General features: G+C 41.8%; 1 protein-coding gene across 2 annotated transcripts in view; it reads left to right on the top strand.

Moving 5' to 3' along the window:
• Nucleotides 1-7,445: 7,445 nt before the first annotated feature.
• CASR (calcium sensing receptor) overlaps nucleotides 7,446-22,134 on the top strand; it is a 64,407-nt gene continuing 49,718 nt past the window's right edge. Inside the window, exon 1 of one of the 2 annotated variants that reach the window (XM_074364542.1) lies at nucleotides 7,446-7,932. The gene's annotated coding sequence lies outside the window, so the exon portion shown is untranslated. Of the gene's footprint in view, nucleotides 7,933-8,066; nucleotides 8,260-22,134 lie in introns of those variants that run through there. The other variant, XM_074364540.1, reaches the window with a different exon arrangement.

The following is a 22,134-nucleotide window of genomic DNA, read 5'->3' on the forward strand; positions in this document are numbered from 1 at the left end:
AGACTGGAAAGGAATTAAGAGAATTGTACACTTGTGTATCCCCTTGAGAAACTGGCCAGCTCCCTTGCCCCTCCCCACTCTAGGATAACTTACCATAGTTAGAGGATGCACTAAAAACTCCAGGCATGGTTGAAGGATCCAAGATCAGAGAGGACATGCATGTTGCTTCCTAGGTGAAGCTTGAAGAAGGGGCAAATACTCAAGAGTTCTCTAGCATGAAATATGGAATGGGAGCAGTAGTGTAGAGGTGGCTACATTCACTGACTAGGCAAGTATTTCATACAGTGTTGTAGAGTTTTCCAAATTTTCCCCAGAAGGACATAGAGATAACACAGTGAGAGTTGGACCTGAAGAGGCACTGACATGAGGACAAGAAGAATACCGCCTCAGTGATTTGCATGGACCAATGATTAGAGACCTTTCAGGGACAAGCACCTCTGCAGACACTGGAATAGACAGAAAATGATGCCCCCCTGGTATTAAGTATGTTCCCTGGAATACAAATTCAACTCCAAGAATTTGTCAGGTAGTATACATGGAGTATGGAAAATCCGAACTGAATAAGATTACATTTCTACCATCTAGCAGCATGAAACAAAAATTAAATTCGCTCATAAAAATTTTTTTAAGTTTCATTTTTACACCTGAGGTTGTAAGAAATACAAGATCTATTTCAAAATTAACTTGACATATGCATAAAGAATTGATGACTGTCATATCTTCTCCATGGATTTTTTCCATTTTATGTTTTCAGCTTTAGGTTCAGCTTTTTGTAAGCATTTATCAGGTATTTTGTAAGCATTTATCGGGTATATTTTTTATTCCTATAGTTTTAAGTCTCCTTATGTCATTTTATTTTTTGTGTGTCTTTTGAAACAGCATATAGCTGGATTCTTTTAAAACTATACTTGAGACTTTCTGCCTTTTAATAATTTATCATGATTAGTGATGTGTTGGATCTATTCCAGTCATGTTCTCCATTTACTATGCTTTCTTTGTTGGGTCTTATTTTTCTATTTCCTGTTTTTGTTGCTTGATCAAGTTTTCTTTGTTCAGTTTTTTTTTTCCCCTAATGGTTTTTAAAAAGTTACCTCCTAGATCTCCTTTGTTGCCACCATTAAATTAGAAAACTTGTAAATTGCTTCTTTGGCTCAGATCCATCTTCTCTCTAGTACCCAGGAGCTCCTCTAACTTCTCTCCCTTTCCCTTTAAGCTGGAAAAGGGGGAGACGGGAGAAAAGACAAAAGCAAAGGTGGAAAAGGAGGAAAGATAAGCAGAGGTCAAGAGAGGGTGTATGTTCTCCGCAGCACATCTGCCACCGGCCCAGCTAGTCCCTATAGTTTATAGATGGTGTCAAGACTAGTACCTGGAGGTGGGAAGGTGAAGGAACGTTCTTGTGGATATGGAAGCTGGAGAAGGGTAATGGTCAGCAGCTTGGGTCCAGAGAGCTGTCTGATCGCAAATTACACTCCTTTGAAGAGTGGTGTCTGTCTGTCCCAGGACTTCTGCTGGTTCAGCTAAACAAAAGACTTCAATTGTGTGTTTTTTTCTTATTCTCTGATACTTTTGTGAGTTGTGGTCCCTTTTTCCCTAGTGAGATTAAAACTATGGAAAAGGAATGGAATAGCTAATTCAAAAATAATTTATAATCAGGCTATCAGTGCTGAGTCGTGAGAAACAAGAAGTTGGATTAGGACAATAGAGCCTGGTAAATATGAAGAGTTTAGCAACACTAACATTCTTAAAGGATTGCAGCTTAAAGGGAGTATTCTTTCTCTGTTGTGACTGGGACAAAGAGAGGAAAACTAAATTTCCTCCAACTGAACACCTAGGCAGTTTACTGTGCAGAAAAGGAAAAGCTATTCTAGATCTATTTTACTTCTTTCTATCTCCTAAATTAATCAAAATGGCCCTCCAACAGAAAAGGGTAGAATTAACATCATAAGGACAGTCTAAGGTAGATGGGGAGATAATAAAAACACTTAACCCCTATAAGCAGATTTGAGTCCTCAGATTCCAGAAAATCTCATTCTAATGAGATAGAAAATCTTAATCGTGTGATCTAAGAGTCCCCGTATACAACACAGAGAAACCATAAAGCATGGATAAAGAAGACAAATACTCCCCTTATTTTCAAACAAGGGGCAACAAATGAATTCTGGACACAAAAGACAAATAAGATAGGTGCTGAATTCAGGCAAAATTTTTCAAAAATTAAACTCTTTTTTAGTATTTAGAATGAAGAGTCATTGAGTTCATCAATACAAGTTGTCATTTCTTATTTTACAGAATTACTAGAATTATAACAGGGAGGGTGTCATTAGATTCCTTGAGTTCAGCAAGTCTCTCGTGATAATGATGTTACTTGTATGGTTAAATAAGAGCTAGGTGATAACACAGTCAGCAACTCTGCAACTGACTGACCAAGTATATCTATAGAGTTGGTAAAGGGACTGGTATTTGCCCGAAGGTGTAAATGAGTGAAGAGCAGCACGGTCTGATCCTTAATCCTGTCTAGGTTTATAGGTTTTAAGTTAGTTAAATAATATAAAAGAGGACCTGCTTGTCAAAGGCTTAATAATACGACTGATGACAGGATCAAGACTCAAAATGATCTCAATAAACTGGAATGCTAGGTTAAAATTTAGCAAGAACAGATCCAGGTTTTATGGGACCTGAAGCCTACAAAATTTGGAGGGCCTTCTTTAATTTAAAAAAGTATGAATACAAAATATAAAGAAATAAAATATAAAAATCAATATTTATTAGCATGATAAAGCAGTCACCCCAGGCTTGGAGCTAGATCTCTTTATCCGACTCCCAACATATCCCTACATTCACAGTGGTCAGACCAATAAAAGACCCTGAAGCTTAAGTACATTTATGTTAAAATAATTAAAATTTATTGCAAAAATATGGGCTGGGGGATATTGTTTGACTACAATCTTACTATGCATCAATACTGTGATACAGCAAATGAAAATGACCCAACTCAGGAAAGTAATATAGTAAATTTACCATTATGCATCGATCAGATAAATTCTGGGAGCCTAGACTGAAAGGGAATGTGGGCAAACCAGAGAACATACTAAGGGAAGCAGACAATACAATGAAAGAGTCTCTAAAACGTGCCTCATGTGGAACTGCTGAAAGAACTTAATGAAGCACTTGGCTTTGGGAAGAGAATGCTGCTGGGGGATAAATGAAGACCCACTATCCACAAGAAGGAGACTTATTCTGTATTGTTTCAGAAGGAAGCATGAGTTGCAAGAAGATTTCAGCTTAACATAAGTCAATTCAATTTAACAAATATTTATGAACCCTATTATGTTAGGGCCCTGGGGATAAAGCAGTGATCAAAATGGACAAAATTACCTATTCTCGCATTGTTTACATTTTGTAAGTGAGATAGAACATAACATGTAAATGTATAGTATATCAGGTAATGAGGTGATGTATTCTAAGAAAAATACAGCAAAGTATCAGCAACAAACAATTAAGAATACAATTTTAGAAGGATGTCAAGTACAACTGCATCAAAGAGCATCAAGTATCTAGGAATAATCTAGCAAAACATGTGCATGACTTACACACAAATAAGCTATAAATTATTAGTGAGAGAAAGTAAAGAAGACTTAAATAAGTGTAAGGATATCCCGTGTTTGTGGATTAGAAGTCTAAATATTATAAGGATGTCAGTTTTTTCCAAAACTGATCTAGAGATTTAATGTAATCCCAATAAAAAATTTAGTGTGTGTGTGTTATCAAGCTGGTTCTAAAAACGTATATGGAAATGTAAAGATCCAAGGGTAGCCAAGATCATCTTAAAAAAGAATAAAGTTAGAGAAATTACTGTACCAGATTTCAAAAGTTATTATAAAGCCAAAATAAGTAAGACAATGTGGTACTTCGGCAAAATAACAGATAAATAGACCAATCGGACACACCTGAGAGTTCATGAACAGCTGTGATTTGCTCTAATCTCTCTGTGACTCCATCACGCCCTCCCCCTCAATTTACTGCTCTCAACCATCAGTAAAATTTACAATACCCTTAAAAAATAGTGAAGCAAGATAAAGAAATAGTGATGGAGAGGGGAGAAAGAGCCACTATGCTATTAGGGGATAGGAATCCCAAAGGACGGCCTCGAAAAGGTAACACTTAGAACAGAGAGCAAAAGAAGTGAGAAGAAGAGTGTTCGAGACTGAGAAAAGCAAATTCCAAGACTCCAAGACAGGGCACATTCAAACACCAGCAAGGGAACAGTGGGTGTGGAGCCAAGAAAAAATTGTAGGAGTTGACATAAGAGAAATAGCCAGGGGCCAGATAATGCTGGCCTCCACAGGCCATGGATTTTACTAGGTTTTACTCTGAATGAGACAGGAAGCCATTACACACAGGGTTTTGAGCAGAGAAATGACACATCCAAGTTGTTTTAAATGTTATCAGTCCAGTTGCTGTGTGAAGAACAGACTACAGAGACCTCCGCAAGGGGGAATGCGGGACCAGTTAGGAGGGTCTCTTAGAGTAAGATAATGCTGACCTAGATGAAACTAGCAGTGGTGGAGGTGGGGAAAAAGAGGTTGATTCTGGATGTATTTGGAAATTAGAGCCAACAAGACTTGCAGTTGGATTGGATATGAAGTCTGAGGGAAAAAGAGGCACTAGGAATGCCTCAAGAAAGAGCTCTCTAACCCAAAGAGCTGTCTGAGCTTTCTCCGGATGCAGTTATCTGAGGGGAGGCAGTTATTCCTTCATGGGGCCATCTGAATGCTCTTATCCCTCCTGCTTGCCTGCCAAATCAGCTCCTAAGAGGATTTTTAACCTTTGTGATGATGGACCCAAGTGATCTCTAAGATATCTCATGTGCTAAATAGTCTAGAACTAAGAGGCAGTCAGATCATGACTCTATACATCGTAAATTTTAGGCTAAATGGTTGCAAAGTAAGTTTCCTACACCAAAGTAACTTTGTAAATGCTGTTTACCTTTTTTTTACCACACATGTATTTTCACACTGGTCAAAATGGGTCAAAACGAACAGCAGGGGCAGCTTTGGAGTAGGCAGACACCACAAAAGCCTGGGGCTGGGAGATGCTGATGTAGGCAAGGAAGGACCAACCCCATCTTCTCAGCCCTTGGGGATGGTTATGAATAAAGGCTACTCAGAAGAAAGCGTACTTAGAGAGTAAATGAACTGTAAACAAACACCCTAACAATTTTCAAGTGCACCATAAGTTACACTTCACAGTGGTGCTGCTATTGCTCAGAGCTCACTTAGACCTCATCTACGGAATTTGCCCCTGAAAGGGAGTTAATGTACCTTACTCCAAAATCCAGTCTCTCCAGTAGTCAGGTCCCTGGGAAGCTCTGCTTTCAAAAATCTCAGATTCTACTGGTTGGCAGAAACATAAAGCTTTTAGCCTATCTGGTATTTGACCTCCCATGGTATCATCTGTAACAAGCATCTAACCTCTGCTTTAACCCCAGAGTGAGGGGAATGCGGTTAATACCCCCAAAGGCAGCCCTTTTGCATCTTCTGAGACACCTCTGATTGTCAGAAAGTTCTCACTGAGTTCAAACTGAAACCTGCCTCACCATACCTTGTATCTACTGATCATAGCAGAGTGTGGGGCAGGAGTTCCCAAATGTCAGGCATTTGTGTACCATCTCACATTTTGCCATTTTTACCATATCTAAATGTCACTAGTCCTATTAGTTCTTGAATATCTTACTTTCAAATAACCCAATTTTCTTAGCTAAGTAATTTTACTTGAAACAGAAACTACATCACCTTGTAAGTGTGAAACCTACACCGATTAGAAATTAATAGCATAAGTAATCATATCAGAAGGAAAAGAACATGATAATATTAAATTCTACTTAGGAACTGTTGCCTGGCAAAGGCGCTGATTCTGAGGCAGGCTCTCTCTTTGTTAGAACAGGAAATAAGCAAGTGTTGCAAGGTAATACCACAGAAAGACAAAGTACCACCAAAATTATACTTCTTCCTTGACATAATCCACAGGCTCAAGAGAACTGAAGAGAGCATAACTTTTTTCACCGTGTGACCCACTGTTACTTAATGTCTGTGTACCACTCAAAAGCACTGCCTATACCTCTAGTGGGAGGTGTACACACTGGGACCCACTGATAAAGTGATCAAGCACCTTGGCAGTGGTCAACCTGATCAGATTCAGGTGATGGTTCTGCCACCTCCTAGCTGCCCAGTCCTATCCACTTTAACCTCCGTAAGCTTCAGTTTCTTCATCTTTAAAATGGGAGTAATGATAGCTCTTCAGAGTGATGCTTTCTTAAAAACATTTGAACAGTTTACCCTGGTGGTAAATTGATGATTTAAGAGCATAAACTCAGGCTACGATTGCAGCATCGTTAAGCTTTGGGTTTGAATAAATTCAGCCTTTAGGCACTGACCAGGCTGTGCTGGCCAACAAAAATCTCTAATATATTTTTATATGTACTACTGCTGAACCAAATCCCTCTTTGTGATCTTGTATTGCTGGGCATTTGAACCTGAGGGAGGACTGGGCATTTATTCTTATTAACTAGATTCTTCCCTTCACTTTAACCTGCTGCTTCAGTATTTGTTCACCTCTTTCTCCTACCCTGCATTTGAGGGGAAAGAGGTCAAATGGACAGAATTGGGCTAGGATGAGGATGTATTTGAGACTCCAGATGTGAGGGTGTTCCTTTGGAGCAAAAGAATGGAAACTTTTTGCTCAGTATCCACATATCAGGCACCTTTCTTAAATATCTCATTTATTATGATCCAAGAACCCCTTAAGGTATGTGTTATCTCCATTTACAGAAAAGAATTCTGCATTTTTACTTTAAGTTGTTAAGCCTGGTAACTATGCAATTTTTCACTCTTTCGGCTTATTATTTTGTAGACACTTTTATTATGTTGCTTCATAGTTTCCTTTTTTTTCACTTAATAAGTAAATAAATGCTCCCTCCTTGTTCTAAGAACACTTTGAGGCACTCTTGCCTTGATGTTTATCATTTTAACGATTGTATAATATCTCATTAAGTAACCCTACCATGATTTACTTTACCAATTTCCTATTGTTGACAGTTTGGCTTTGTTTCTTTGCTTTTTGTGGTTTTTTAAGTTATTATTTTCTGTAATAAAAGATCCTGCTATGAACATCTGCACATGAGTATTATTTTGTTCTGGAAATTTCCCCAAGAACGGAATTAATTCATCAAAGAGGATAACAACTTTCATGGCTCTTTATAGAGACTAGCAAACCCAAAGGAGTTACGTGTTATTCAAGGATAAAAGGAAATAACTGGCTTTCTACAAAAGAAATTGATTTTCCACTTATTCATAAAATATTCGAGGCCCTGATAGGTGGCAGGTGCCATGCCAGGGACTGAGGACAGGGATGAGCAAGGCAAACCGGTCCCGGTGTTCAAGAAGCGAACGGTCAGGTCGGGTAGAGGAAATGGTATGCAACAGGTGTCAGCCTCTGGCCAGGGAGGACTGCAGCACCCTTTCGCGCAGGAGTGAGGAAGGAGGGAGCTGTTTGCGAGCACCGAGGAGGTCTCGCAGCTAGGCAGCGCTTGACCTGAGTCTTGCAGAATGAGCAAGAATTTTAGCACGCTATTTCTATTTATTTTACTGTGATTCTCCGGCCTTTTATCAGAAGTTTCCCATTCTTGGCACAGAGAACGTTGGCAGAGTCGTAAACCCACAAATAGTAAAGCCTCTTTCCATCTCCAAGGAGGAGGGAAGGAGGGTCTCTCCGACCTTAGGAGCAGGACCTGGGGTCGGGAACTCCCCGCGCCGCACTGGAAAGAACAGAAGACCCAAGAGAGGGGCCCGCCGCCCCGGGAACTAGACCCGACGCGTGGCCCTCGGCGCCGGGCCCCAGAGGAATCCGCTCACCTCGACCCGGGCTGGGAAGCTGGTGAGGGAGCCGGAGCTGCCGGGGGTGGAGGGTTAGAGAGCAGCCCGGGAGCGACTCCGAGGGGAGCTGGGCTCCACTGTCCCGGACCCCGAGGGGGTGGGCGGGCGGGGAGCGGGAGAGGGGCGGAGCTCCAAGGCCCGGGCGGCGGCGGCCGCCCAGAGGGTCTGCGGGGGCTGCGGGGGCCGGACCCGAGGGCGGGCGCCTCTCCGAGGCCGTGACCTCCGCATTGGGAGCGGGCCCTGCGCGCCGTCTTGAGTGCGCGTCGTGGAGACCCAGGACCGACGAGCCGTGCTGCCCCAGGGGAGGGAACCGGGGCCGGGGCGCCAGGTAGGACCAAGGGCGGCGAGGAGGGCGGGCAGAAAGTGTCCCGGTGGGGGAGGGGCAGTGGTGGGTCTAGGGGCCAATGGGTCTGGGGGCGGCGGGCCCTCGGGCTAAGCGAGGGGCGCACGCGGAGCAGCTCCGCCCCGAGAACACGCGCGCGCTGTATGGGGGAAGTCGGGGCCCAGGTTGCAGGACCTAGGGCTTACCGGTCCTCAGAAAGGGGCTGTGGGTCGCCTTCGCGGATGAACGGGAGTGCGCACCAAGACGCGGCTGTGGTGGTGTCTTGTGCCTCCGCCTTTTTTCTGCCTGTGATGCGGTCAGAAAGAACTCCCTTTCCGTGTGTTCATAAGGGAACAGGCAGTTTTCTACTATGTATGTATATGCAAAGGGAGCCACAGTGTCAGCACCCATCCTCCTGGTCCATAATTCCCCTCGCAGATCCTTACCCCAAGCCTCCAGCTGCCTTGCGGACCTGGCCTCAGTGGCGCCAGATTAGGTGTCAGTCCCCGGCCCTGTCACTTGCCGCCATGTTGCTTGGGGAGAAAAAAGAAGTACCAGTTTGAAGGAATCTTTTATTATTTTTTCAAATTATTTTAAGATTATAGTTTCAATAGATTTTTTTTAAGTCAAATACAATTTATCTTCTAGAGGTATTCCCATACTAACATTTGTGTCTATTCATACCTCCCTTGTTTTTTATCCGTATCTTTTTCTACTCTACTTCTTCCATCCCCTTCTTTCAATTCTTTATCCCACCTCCTTCCTAATGAAAATACCAAAAGAAAATGACGTCACCACCACTGCCCGCATTACTTAATCTCCAGTGTTCCTTGCTGGCACCACCCCTGCTGTCTTCACAGGTCTTTCACCGAGGTGGACCTCGAGGTCGGGAGCACACTCCCTACAGGACATTGCTTTTACTTGCCTTAACTGACCCAGAGATTCGAAGAAGGGAGGGTTATGGAAGACTCCCTGAGTTCTCTACTAGCAATTCCTTCCCCTAAACTGCATTTTCCAAATGCAGTTTAAGTAGAGTCTGGTACTGAGGGAAATTAATGAAGAAAATTTCCTAAAATGCTCTGGGTTTCCAGAAATTAACACTTCACTAGTTCCTCTTCCTCAAAGCAGAACTTTGCCCATTACACCTGCCATACCTCTGCTGCCACCCAGGACCAGCAGAGTAACATGCGTAGGATTTTTCATCGGTAAGAACCTCAGAGGGATGATGTTTTATATTTGTTAAGGAGCTCAGGGGCATAACTTTGTGGTAGACAAGGGCAAAGGGAAGGATGTAGAAGAAGTTGTCAAGGGCTTAAGAAGTGGGGAGCAAGCCAAGACCTTTGAGAGGAAAAGAATCCTGGAGGCAGGCCCTGTCATTTAGAAACAACCTCCAGATAATTTGGTTTGGAGACCATGCATGTGGCTTACTTCTTGCCAACAACCAGAACAATCCACAAAAGGATAAAAAGGAAGCTGGGTATCCAGCAGGAGTGGGGATCAGATATTTAGGAAGTGCTTATGTGCTGAGGACTTAATGATTGGTACTCAAAAAGCTGTGTTTCTAATTCAGAAGACCCCTGACAACCTCTGTCTCATAACATTAAGTAGAATCAGGAAGGTCTAGTTGGTCCATAACAAATATCATTCATTCATTCATTCATTCATTCATTCATTCATTCATTCTCTCTCTCTCTCTCTAATTTCTGGGAGGCTTTTAGTTCAAGGTAGATGGACGTTAGACTTCATCCATTTGCCATTGTCATAAAGTGGCACACATACACTCACTCATGCTTGCTACTTTTCATTCAACTTTTTTTGCCTGACACTAGCCTGTCTCAATTTTCCTTCCATTTTTTTCTTGTGTCCTTCCAGAATCCAGTAACCACTGACCAGGTTACCTTTATTAAAGCCAGTAAGAATTAATGGATGTAGGTAGTCCCTACTGTAGTCTTGGAAACCACATCATCCATTCATAAGACAGAATAATCATCCAGATGTGGGTGATAGTGTTTTCTGAAAAGTTGGGAGCTTTGTGCCTGTTCCCCCTAAATACGGATCCTGGGAAATGCTGATTGAATGTGGTACTGTTGGATTCAGTTGCTTGAACAAGTGTGTAATTACTTGAAGCCACAGAAATGAACAGACATAATTAGGTGCGGCCAATGAGTGAGGTGGCAAAATGTGAAATGAGGGAAAAAGAAGGTTTGCCTCTGCCATGGACAGTCTAGAATTTGATTAAAAGTGGACTTTTTGGGGGTGTATATATATATATATTTTTTTTTTACTGAAGTACAGTCAGTTTACAATATTGTGTCAATTTCTGGTGCACAGCATAATGCTTTGGTCATACACGAACATACATATATTCGTTTTCATATTAGAAGTGGACTTTCTATTTCTGTGCAACATGTCTAACCTCAGTGAGTCTCAGTTTTTACTGATGCATATCCCTTGGATATGTGTAAAACTGAAGTCATGTCTCTTCCAAAAGGTGGTTGTGAGGTTTAAATGAACTGTATGTGCAAAGTGCTTAACACAATGCTTGGATATGGTAGCTGTTTACCTGGCCTGTTTCCTTTGCCCCACCTCGTCTCTGAGGTCTATCTAGCCTTACACTGAAAGAGCAGGAAGAATGACTAACCTGAATTAATTGGCTTTTATGTATTTCTCATCTACAATTGATTTTTTTCCCTGGGAATGGAGTGGAAACCTGTTTTCCTCCACCCTCAGAGAATGCTTATCAGTGATGATGGGGACAAAGGTAATAAGATACCTATAGAGGAAACTAATTTTAGATATTATTCTTTCAACTGCTGTTTCACACACACACACAAGCAAAATTACTAAACAATTGAAAAATGGAGTTATTTGACTTCTTTCACCCATGTTATTTCGTTGGTGGAGTTCCTAATAAGCATGTTTCTTGTTCAAATTGTTGTTTTTCATGTAGAAAGAAAGAAGCAGACTCAAAGAGATTGTAATTGTTCCCTCTAATAATTGTGAGCTGTTTGTCCTTAGGGGAAAAAAAAAAGTTTTGTTTTTCTCCTTGTAATAGAAGTTGATGGTTGAAAGAATGATCATATCTTCCAGTCTCTCTGAATGTTCTGTAATTTGACATGAGCTTTTAGTTCAACAATCATCAGTGGTGGACCGTATGCTTAGTATTCAGGAGGTCCTGGGTTCGATCCCCAGTACCTCCATTAAAAAAAATTAAATAAATTGACTTAATTACCCCCCCAAAAAAAACCCAAACAAACAAGCATCAGTTGAGTCCTGCTGTGTGTGAGGCATTGAGTTGGCACTAAGCACTCAGAGACACCAGCCATAGAATCCAGATCTCCGGCCTGGTAGCCCTGAGGGAAGAACGTGGCCAGGGATAGAAGAAGTGCCAGCTGATGTGAGAGACCCGGTGAGAGGGGAGCCCTCAGCCGAGGTTCTCTACCACAGCTTCCGACCCCAAGTGCATCAGATCATGAGCACCAGGTCAGGATCTGGGTTTACTCATCCTTACACCCAATGCCCCTGCCCACAAGGACCCTTTTGTGCTAAGTGTTTTGTTTATTGCGCATCAGGAGAAGGTAGTGAGGAGGCCAAGTGGCCTTCTCTTTCTGCACTTTTAAAAATCAATATATTCCAAATAAAGTTTGGCTCTGTGCAGTTGTCAGCCAGTTTTCAGCCTCGTCTTAGGAGAGGCAGTACAGTACATAGGTTAAATGTCTGGGCTCTGTAGTTAGACTGCCTGGGCTCGTGTCCCAGCTCTACAGTTTACTGATTGTGTGACCTTGGGCAAGTTGTTCAACCTCTCTGTGCCTCAGTTTCCTTATCTATAAACTGGAGTTATTAATATTATCTACCTCATTGATTGTCAAAGGACTTAAATGAACTAATACACATTGTTCAAGGTCATCAAGCACAGACAGCATGTCTTATTTACCACTGAAACCCCAGAGTCCAGCACAGTGCCTGGTACATTGGAGGAGCTGAGTGAACTCGTCTAATACGGGTATAGGCTGGTATAGCAGTCAGTGATTGACAAAGCACTCTTCTATCATTAACTCATTAACTCATTTTATCATGATCTTCAGAACATCTCACAAGATAAATAAGGGAGATGGCAGGATGGGTGTTATCATCTCTGTTTTACACATGAGGAAACCAGCCCTGAAAGGTGGGGTGATTTGCCAGAAAAAAACACAATTGTAAATGACAGCCCTGATTAACGCTTCCGCCTGGATTTCTAGCCCTCTGTTCTTCCCACCATCTGGCTGTCTCTCCATCCTATGCAGGTTTCCTGGATAGGTTTCAAAGAATACCCACCTGAAAAAATGAGCACACAGCTTATTTAGCTTTCTGGAAAAAATATGAACTTCTTACTGTAAATATACTCAAATAGTAGCTTCAAGTTAAAACTTGAAGTTTGGAAAGTTTCTATTTTGAGGGGGGTTGAGAGGAGACAAGAGGATATTTTATGGGAAAGAGGAAGTTTGTTGAAAGTGCAGAAGTAACAGAGCATCATGAAGGAAAATATCAATAGATTTTATTATGTAAACATTTAAAAAAAAAGTTAAAATACCTATGTATAAAATACACAAGTTTAATATACAAAGTACTTACATATGAAAAGTCATAATTAAATTAAAAGGAAAATCAACTAAAAAATATCGCAGCAAGGATGCCAAATGATGATGAGTTTCAATGTCTAAAGAGCTCATAGAATTTAAAACCATGGTTTTTAAAAAGTGGGCAAAGTATGTAACAGTTTTTAAATGAGGAAAAGCCCATGGTCAGTGAACATATAAAAATATTCTAACTTTACTTGATAAAAGAAGTAAGAATTTTTTAAATGATAACCAGTGTGTTGAGGAAGAATACTAAGACCTTAAAGATAGTGCTGGTGGAGTGAGGAAATGGCTACCCTCCTAACACATTGAAACCCAGTTGCTTTAAAATTGTTTATCACTCTTAACCAAGGATTTCAATTTTTAGAACTCTATCCTAAAGAAATCATCAGAAATATGGTTAAAAACTTTTACCCAAGGATGTGCTTCACGTGTTTATTAATGAAAGTGAAACATTAGAAACAACCTGCATGTCCAGCAAGAAGGGACTGGTTAAATAAACTATGGTGGGGATCGAGCAGCCCAGACTCACAACTGGCAGCATGGATCTGGGGTCTCACTACCTGGGTTCAAATCCTGACTCTGCCAGTCATTAGCCCTTTAACTCTGGAAACCTCTCCACCTGTCACTTCCCTCACCTATACACTGGGGATGACAAGAGTACCTATCACGTAAGGTTGTTTTGTGGCTTCAGTGAATCAATATAGGTTTACAGTTCCAAAATCCTCAAGCTCTAAAAATGTAAAGGGTTTTTTTAGAACTTAATTATCAGGAAAACATGATTGAATAACATAAACTAACACAACTTTATCCCACTTTCTGTGGCTATATTCTAATACTACAGTCAATCTTAATTCTTTTCCATAGTTTTACTTTCCTTGCAGACTCTCTAAAGTTCTCTTTATAAATTAGTAACCCTCGTGCACAAGTGAGAATATTAATTTTGAGGGCAAAGCCAACTGGAATCAGGTGTGTCTCCTCTGAGCTAATCTCTTGGCCAAGAGACTTTCCCAAATCCTGTAGTCCAGGGCTTTCATACTTTAAGGTGGGAGGTATTAATAACATGTAGATTGCTGAATTCCACCCCTAGAAATTCTGATTAAGTAAGCCTGGGATGGAGACAAGTGTCTGCCATTCTTACAGCTCTCACAGTGATGCTGATGGGGGACCACACATTAGGTGGCCCTGCTGTCATCCATACCTTAGATTTTTAACACCCCTCACGTTGTACCTTTTTTTATGTGAACATTTTCATTTCTAGTAATATTGTTTTTTATATTATCATTCTCCTAGCCTCTTATTTCTATGCTGTGCTTTTATGCCCAGGAGTAGTAGTATAATAAATTTATCTATCACTTTCTAAGTATTCACCATGTGCCCATAACTGTATTAGTGCTTTATTCATATTATTTTTTCATCCTTTCAACCACCCTGAAAGCAGGACATTATTATCCTAATTTTAGAGGTGAGAAAACTGATGTGAGGAATAATTTACTTTCCATTTTACTGTCCTACCCCTTTCACATGGTGGTACATGTCACCAGGTCTCCAGGGACACCCCTTCTCAGTCTTGCCCCAGCTACGTAGCTCCCCAATGTGTAACCCACCCTTTTCTCATCACCTGTTCAGATTCCATCAAGGCTTTCTATGCCAGGAAGCTTTCCCAGTTATGCCTCCCTCATCCCACACCCCTCTGCATCCTCTGTTCTTATTTGATCATTTATCATGTGTTTTCGTACCAAGGGATTTTGTCTTCCTAACTGGACTCAGAACTCCTTGAAGGCAGGGCCCATCCCTTCCGTCTCTGGGTTCCCCTTGGAATAGCCATGATGGAGACTGATTGCCTCCCTTATGCCCCTTCCCACCCTTCCTACCCCCTGACTCCCACCTTGTCCCTTCCTAATTTGGTAAAATCAAGCTACACCGGCAAGAAGGCAAAAAGAGGCCAGGTTGAACCCTTCTTAATCCCCTTCCCTGCACTGTAGGTGTGGGTGGTTTGCTGAAGCTTGTCCTGCTGTTGTGCGGTGTCATGAGGAGGAGCGTTTTCATGAGGCCCTGCACTGGCAGAGAAGTGTCTGCACTGCCCTTTAACTCTTAGTTCTTCTTGAGGCTTTCTAGACCATCCTCCTTTCATATTTACTCAAATTCCATTTCCATTGTTTTACTTCCCAGTTTCACTCTGCATCCTTGTCTTCATTCAAGTCCCTGTCAAGAGTTCTCACCCACCCACTCCCAACTTGGACACCTTTAGAGCTGCTTCCACCATAATGAGACCTACTAGGGCCAGTACAGTGGGACACATTCATCTGGCCTGTACACTTTGATTCTTTCCTTTTCCCCTCCTCCCCCTCCCCCTCTCCATTTCTCCCTTCCTCCTTCTTCTTGAGGTCATTATTCCTAATATTGCTTGGGTGGTACTATCGATTCACTCTGACAGCTGACGCATCTCAGGGCTTGTAATCTTCCTTTTGCAATTCTCCCAAAACTTGTAAGGGGTCTGCAGAGCAGCTGGGCCTCATAGCCATAAGAGTGAGATTTCCATGATGCTTTCATTTCCTCCCTGTCCATTAGTATGAAAGTGCTGGTTGCGTCTGTGTTACAGCCTAGGGTAGCTGCACTGCTAAACTAACCCCAGCACTAATGATGATCAGGCATCCTTGTTCCTGATTTTGAAGGGAAGGCTTTTAACGTTTTATCTTTGCATGTTGTGTGCGGCATCTCTCGCACCAAGTTTCTGTGTATTTTGGAGCACACTTTTCTCATATTTGATTGAGAAGAACTCAGCTCGAGTTTAGCCTTGGAGAAAGAGGCAAGATTGCCTTAGATCTAGATCACCTAGGCTAACTTAGTGGAGAATGAAGGATCCTCCTTCTGGCCCACCCTCAGTCACTCGAGTTTGACGTGGGGTTAAGGGGCCAAAGCTCAGCTAATCTCTGCACGTGCATTTTCCTCTGAAACCTTGAGGGCAGGATTTGAGTAGTTCTGAGTCCCCAGCCAGAACCACCTCTTAACGCAATGGGTGGGTATCATAATCACATGTTATTGGGCCCTACCCCAGAGTTTATGTCTCAGCAGGTCTGGATTGGGGCCTGAGAATTTGCATTTCTAAGAAGTTCCTAGATGATGCCGATGCTGCAGGTTCTGGAATCACACGTTGAAAAGCATTGTCCTAATACTCTCTCTTTAAAGCATCCCAACAACGGGCAGAACAGAGACAAGGAAACAAAATTATTAAAGTGCCCGAGAAAGAAGGAGGAAAACTGCAGAGAATGACGGCAGCTACCATGAGTACTCCCCAGAGGAGGACAGATGGCCACCCCCAAACATGGGAGAATGGAAGGAGAGGGAAATGCAGGAGGAAGTGGGACATTTGGGACGGAACAGAGGAAGGGTCTCACATAGGAATGCATGAAAGGAGACCATGAGTAATCAAATACATCAGGTGGGGCTGATTATTCAGTTTGCAGCCCACAAAGAACATTGAGGGGAAGGATCACAGTGAGACCTGTGTGGCTTTGGGAAGGGGAAGTGACACGATAGCCATTTAAGCCACAGTCCTTGTGACGATCTGTTCCACATAGAGATGGGCCTCTGCCAAGTAAGACAGTGAATGCTGGATAAACCAGAAACCCAAGCCCCGTGACTTAATGCACGTTTCCTATTAAGCAGATAAACTGGATTTATTCTTAAAGTAGAAAAGAAAAAGGGAAATACTGCAAGCAGACAAGGCTTACAGTCACGTTCATCACTTCCGGGGCTGCAATCCCTGCCAGAGACGCTTGGACTTGGGCTCAGGGCCTGTGAGGTGGCAGGGATGGGACAGGGAGAGTCAATCAAGGAAGAGGCGTTTGGGGCTTACCCTGCTGGATGGAAAGCAATACCAGACATGCCAGAGGGAGCCAGAGGCTAACTCTGCACATAGGGCCAGAGTCATATTAGGCTTCTGAACTTAGGTTTTTACCCATCAACAGTGTGAATAAGCAACTGATAAAAAAAAATAGGAGGGGCATGAGTTCTCCATTCTCCTTTCTTACCTGCTGCCAGCCACCTCCCTGGCAAGGGCTAGCTTGGCTGTCTGGGACACCATGTCTTCTTTTTGTTAACGTTTTTTAATTGAGTTATAGTCATTTTACAATGTTGTGTCAAATTCCAATGTAGAGCACAACCTTTCAGTTATACATCAACATTCATATATTCATTGTCACACATTTTTTTTTTGCTGTGAGCTACTGCAATATCCTATATATGTTTCCCTGTGCTATACAGTATAATCTTGTTTATCTATTCTACATTTTGAAATCCCAGTCTGTCCCTTCCCACCCTCTGCCCCCTTGGCAACCACAAGTTTGTATTCTATGTCTATGAGTCTATTTCTGTTTTGTTTGTTTGTTTGTTTGTTTTAGATTCCACATGTGAGCGATCTCATATGGTATTTTTCTTTCTCTTTCTGGCTTACTTCACTTAGAATGACATTTTCCAGGAACATCCATGTGGCTGCAAATGGTGTTATGTTGTCGGTTTTTATGGCTGAATAGTATTCCATTTTATAAATATACCACATCTTCTTTATCCAGTCATTTGTTGATGGACATTTAGGCTGTTTCCATGTCTTGGCTATTGTAAATAGTGCTGCTATGAACATTGGGGCGCAGGTGTCATTTTGAAGTAGGGTTCCTTCTGGATATATGCCCAGGACTGGGATTACTGGGTCATATGATAAGTCTATTCCTAGTCTTTTGAGGAATCTCCATACTGTTTTCCACAGTGGCTGTACCAAACTGCATTCCCACCAGCAGTGTAGGAGGGTTCCCTTTTCTCCACAGCCTCTCCAGCATTTGTCATTTGTGGACTTTAGAATGATGGCCATTCTGACTGGTGTGAGGTAATACCTCATTGTAGTTTTGATTTGCATTTCTCTGATAATTAGTGATGTTGAGCATTTTTTCATGTGCCTATTAATCATTTGTATTTCTTCCTTGGAGAATTGCTTGTTTAGGTCCCTGCCCATTTTTGGATTGGGTTGTTTGTTTTTTTCTTATTAAGTCATATGAGCTGCTTATATATTCTGGAGATCAAGCCTTTGTCGGTTTCATCTGCAAAAATTTTCTCCCATTCTGTAGGTTGTCATTTTGTTTTACTTACGGTTTCCTTTGCTGTGCAGAAGCTTGTAAGTTTCATTAGGTCCCATTTGTTTATTCTTGCTTTTATTTCTATTGCTAGGGTAGACTGCCCTAGGAGAACATTTTTGAGATGTATGTGAGATAATGTTTTGCTGGGACACCAATGTCTTAAAGCTGCCTCTGGCTTTGATAGTATACGATATAACAGAGCTAGAATGACCCAAAGAGGTGATCCTCACTGGTCCAGCAGGGCCCCAACAACAGGAGTGACTTTCCAGAGGTCAATCAGAGTAACTGCATTCATTTACTTGATTTTACAAATTTGTCATTAGGAGTGCTTGACTCAATTTATTGGCATATTAAAACATAAATCAATATCCCAGTGTTTACTGTATAGAATCTGAAAAGCTTGCCTTTGGGCAAACTCAAGTGGCTTCATATGTGGCATAGAAACTGTTGAGAATTATAGTCCTAGGAAGGGTTTTCATCCCAAATTGGCTACAGACAATTTCTAAGCAAGTTGCTTCATTGTTCTGTGATTAGAGGTAAAAGCACTTTAAGTTCCAAGAAAGAGGAGTGCAATATAAATTTGAGATAGTTCTTAGAATTGAGGTTCTTCTAATTGTACCTCAGCTCTCATGTCCACAGTCACCCAGCATCAGATGTCCTCTCCAGTTCCCTTACACCTGATCATCTAGGCTCTTTCTGGAAACTTTTACACCCTCACGTTGGGAGGCATTGTTTCCACTGCTGCTTAGTCCTACTTGTAATGGGAAATTTTTCTTGTGCTGTGTTGGAGACCTAGTGCATTGTTGTACAGTCCTGGTGGTTAGAAAATTCTCTCATTACACCAAAATCTGTTTTCTTGGAATTTCTACCTGTCTGTCCAGTCCTATTCTCTGACCCGCCTAGAAAAAAATCTAAGACCCCTTTTTAGCATCCTGAAGGTCCCAATCATGTCCCAACTAAGAATTCTTTTCTCTAGGGAGACTTTCAGGGTTAGTTCCCACAGTTGTTTCCTCCCCATGGCTTCATGTCCAAGCTTTTATTGTCCTGTTTGTCTTCTCTGAACATAAGCCAGCTTGTCTGGGTCACCTTCTCTCAGACTGAAATACACATACTTGGACACCATACCACATATGTATTACCTTTATGAGACATAGTAGACTCTTCTGTTTTTTCTAGCTATTTATGTATGGTTACTAAGCCAGTGTCTAAAAACACCTATCTCAATTGCTGAAATCACTTATTCTCTCTACAATTTTCATGACTGTAGTGAGGAAAGGTCAAAGATAATTAGGATGACTTGTTCAGTGTGGCCTCTGACTATTTTAACTCTGGTTTCTAAGAGGTGCAAGCCTTCCACTTGAAGATGTCTTTCTCATTTCTTCCATGTAGTTGTTCCTCTTGACCAGATTCTACCTATTGTCCAGGACCTAAACCAGTGCATTGTCTGCCGTATTTAGCTCCTCAACACTTGACCCTTTGTCATCACCTCTTCTGGAAAACTACACAGTGGCTTTTGGAAGTGTCTGTATTTTTGCTATTTGTATACTATTTCCTTATCCCTTTGTCCCTCCCATCTCTGTGCCAGATTCTGTCATTTGCTCTTTTGTTGATTCTATTTTATGACTCTCCTCTTTTTTTTCTACCTGCGGTATCCATTGGAAGATTCTTTAATAGAGAATATCCACTTTAGCCATTAAAGTCTTTAATTTGAGCTGTCTTCTTTAAAAAAAAAAAAAAGAAAAAAAAAAAGAAAGCTTTCTTCAGAACTTCTCTTAAAACATGCCACAGCAGCTTTATGGTGTCTTAATGCGAGGGGGGCAGTGGACAGGCAGTTTCAGAGCTAGAAGAAAACCCGGTTCTCCAGTTTCTCACTTACATGAATCAGGCAAGAAGATGGAGACGCAAGCCTTCTGCTCTCTCTTAGTTTAGAACGTTCATAAACCTTCGGGAGATGGTGGGGCTGGGTGGGAGGTGGAGGTGCTGGGCTGGGAACATCAAGGTCATCTAACATCGCATGTTGAACACAGTGAGTCCCAGCCCTAGCCCAACGGGGAAAGATGTGCTGCTTTTCAAGTGAGCCCAGTTGTCGTTCACTTTGTACTCGAACTGTATAGGAGCACTTTACGGTCTAGACTCTAATGGCTAAAACTTAGCCACATACAATCTCCCTTAGCTGCTAAGGAGTCTTTTGGAATGAAAGTGACCAAGAGAAGACCATGTCCTCTAACTGGGTACATGGCAATGGGGCAGTAAGGCCAATTCCTTATTTGAAAGTGCCCATAGTACAATACTTTTTCACTGACTAGACTGAGGGTCACACAAAAGCCCATGATAAATGACTTGCTTTTTCTTCAGAGTCATTTATTAACCTCAGGAGTGTGGAATGCATCACCAAGAGACTAATCTTTGCCACTGAAAGGACATAAACCAGAGTTCTCTGGACCGCTAAGGGGGAGGGTAGAGGAAAGAAGGAGGTAGGTTTATCCTTGCCTTTTCCACTCTCCCAAATATAGCATCATTGTGAATTAAAAAAAACAACTAAAGAATCTTTGCCTGCACAGATGAGTAAGCTGGGCCATATTATGACAGCCCTCTGCCTCCAGGAGCAAACTAAGGGCACAGCTGGACAGTTGGACTATGAATGAAGCATAAAATAACTGCATAAAATAACTTACTGACTTATCTTTAACCAACACACTGGTGTGTGCACATGAGTGTGGTCTCCTTTTAAGAAAAGTCTTTTGAAAGGCTTTCCATTTATTCTGTGATGCTTCTGTTGCTCAGAAGCTTGTCGGGGAGTTGGGTAAAGGAAAAACACACGCATGCACATAAATTACAACCACTTGTATTTACAGCTCAGAATTAGCTAGTGTCAATATTTTGGCATATTTGCTTCTAACACTTTTCTGTATTTAAGAAATCTCTTTCTGTTGTTTCTCACTAAAATGAAACATAGCTTATTATCGAGATTTCAAGTAATGTAGAAAAGAACAGAAGGTTTTTTAAAAGGTTTTTTTTTATAAAAACCTAAAAGTTAATTATTAATATTTGGTGAACATTATCCCAGGCATTTCTCTTTATATCCCATTCTTTTGAATATCATCAGTTTTGGTGAAGTTTCCACCTTTGAAGGAGGATTTGATTTTTGGAAATAGGTCCTGTTGCCAGGACCCAGCTAAATCTGATAAAGGTAATGATTAAGCTGAGTAACAAGATTTTTGTTGCCAAGCCAGGTGTAATTGGTTTCCTTGGACAGCTCAGAAATTGGCTCCAAAAGGGCACCCATGTCAAAAGTGTTCTGAGCATCAACAAGAGCTGCCCTCCAAGGGGCCGTCTCTGAAGGACACGTGCATGGGGGGACAGAATCCTAGGGAGCCATAAACTCTGGAACTGAGCCAGGCTTGTGCCCCTTGCAGGCTGTGGGCTCGGCCAGGTCCTTACCCTCGCAGAGCCTCTGTTTGCTCATCTTTAATGGGATGTTCATAATGTCCACTTTTCATGAGGTGTTATGAGAATCAAATTAAGTCATGGACATGAAAGCTCTTTTGCAAACTGTCAAGCCCTATACAAACGGAAGGCACTATTATTTAAGTACGTTTGTCAAATTAATCTTCTTTCTTGATGGGTGTACCTCCTACAAACACAGTCACTCCATGGCCACATCATCAAAGCGTAAGTGTGTAGGACCACTCTCTCCCCTTCCAGACTCCTGAGGCTACAGGTTTATCCCTTCAAGACTGCCTTACCCTTGACCTCATGATCAAGTGTGGGCAAGGAAAATCAGAGAAAGCTAGTGGGTCACAGTTTGAGTCATCACCTCTGGCATTTCTAGCTTTCAGTAGCTGGGGGTAAGGGTCAAGGAGTGTGAATGATCTCAGCCTGGGGTGTCTATCTTGGAATTTTAAAAAGATCTGGTCAGTTTACTGTTTACCTGAAAATTCTTTTGACATTCAAAATTCATCAGCTCTTCTTTCACAGAACAAGGGAATATGAATTCCCGTGAATGATGCATTGATAAAGGGGAGAAAGATTAACAGCTACAGTTGTCTCAGCTATAACAATGGGAGTGATAACTATACCATCCTAATAGGTGATTGGGAGGGCTGAATTTCAGGTACTAGTACAGGCACTTA

This window comes from Camelus bactrianus, chromosome 1 (genome assembly GCF_048773025.1).
Source record: "Camelus bactrianus isolate YW-2024 breed Bactrian camel chromosome 1, ASM4877302v1, whole genome shotgun sequence".
Classification (NCBI taxonomy): Eukaryota; Metazoa; Chordata; class Mammalia; order Artiodactyla; family Camelidae; genus Camelus; species Camelus bactrianus.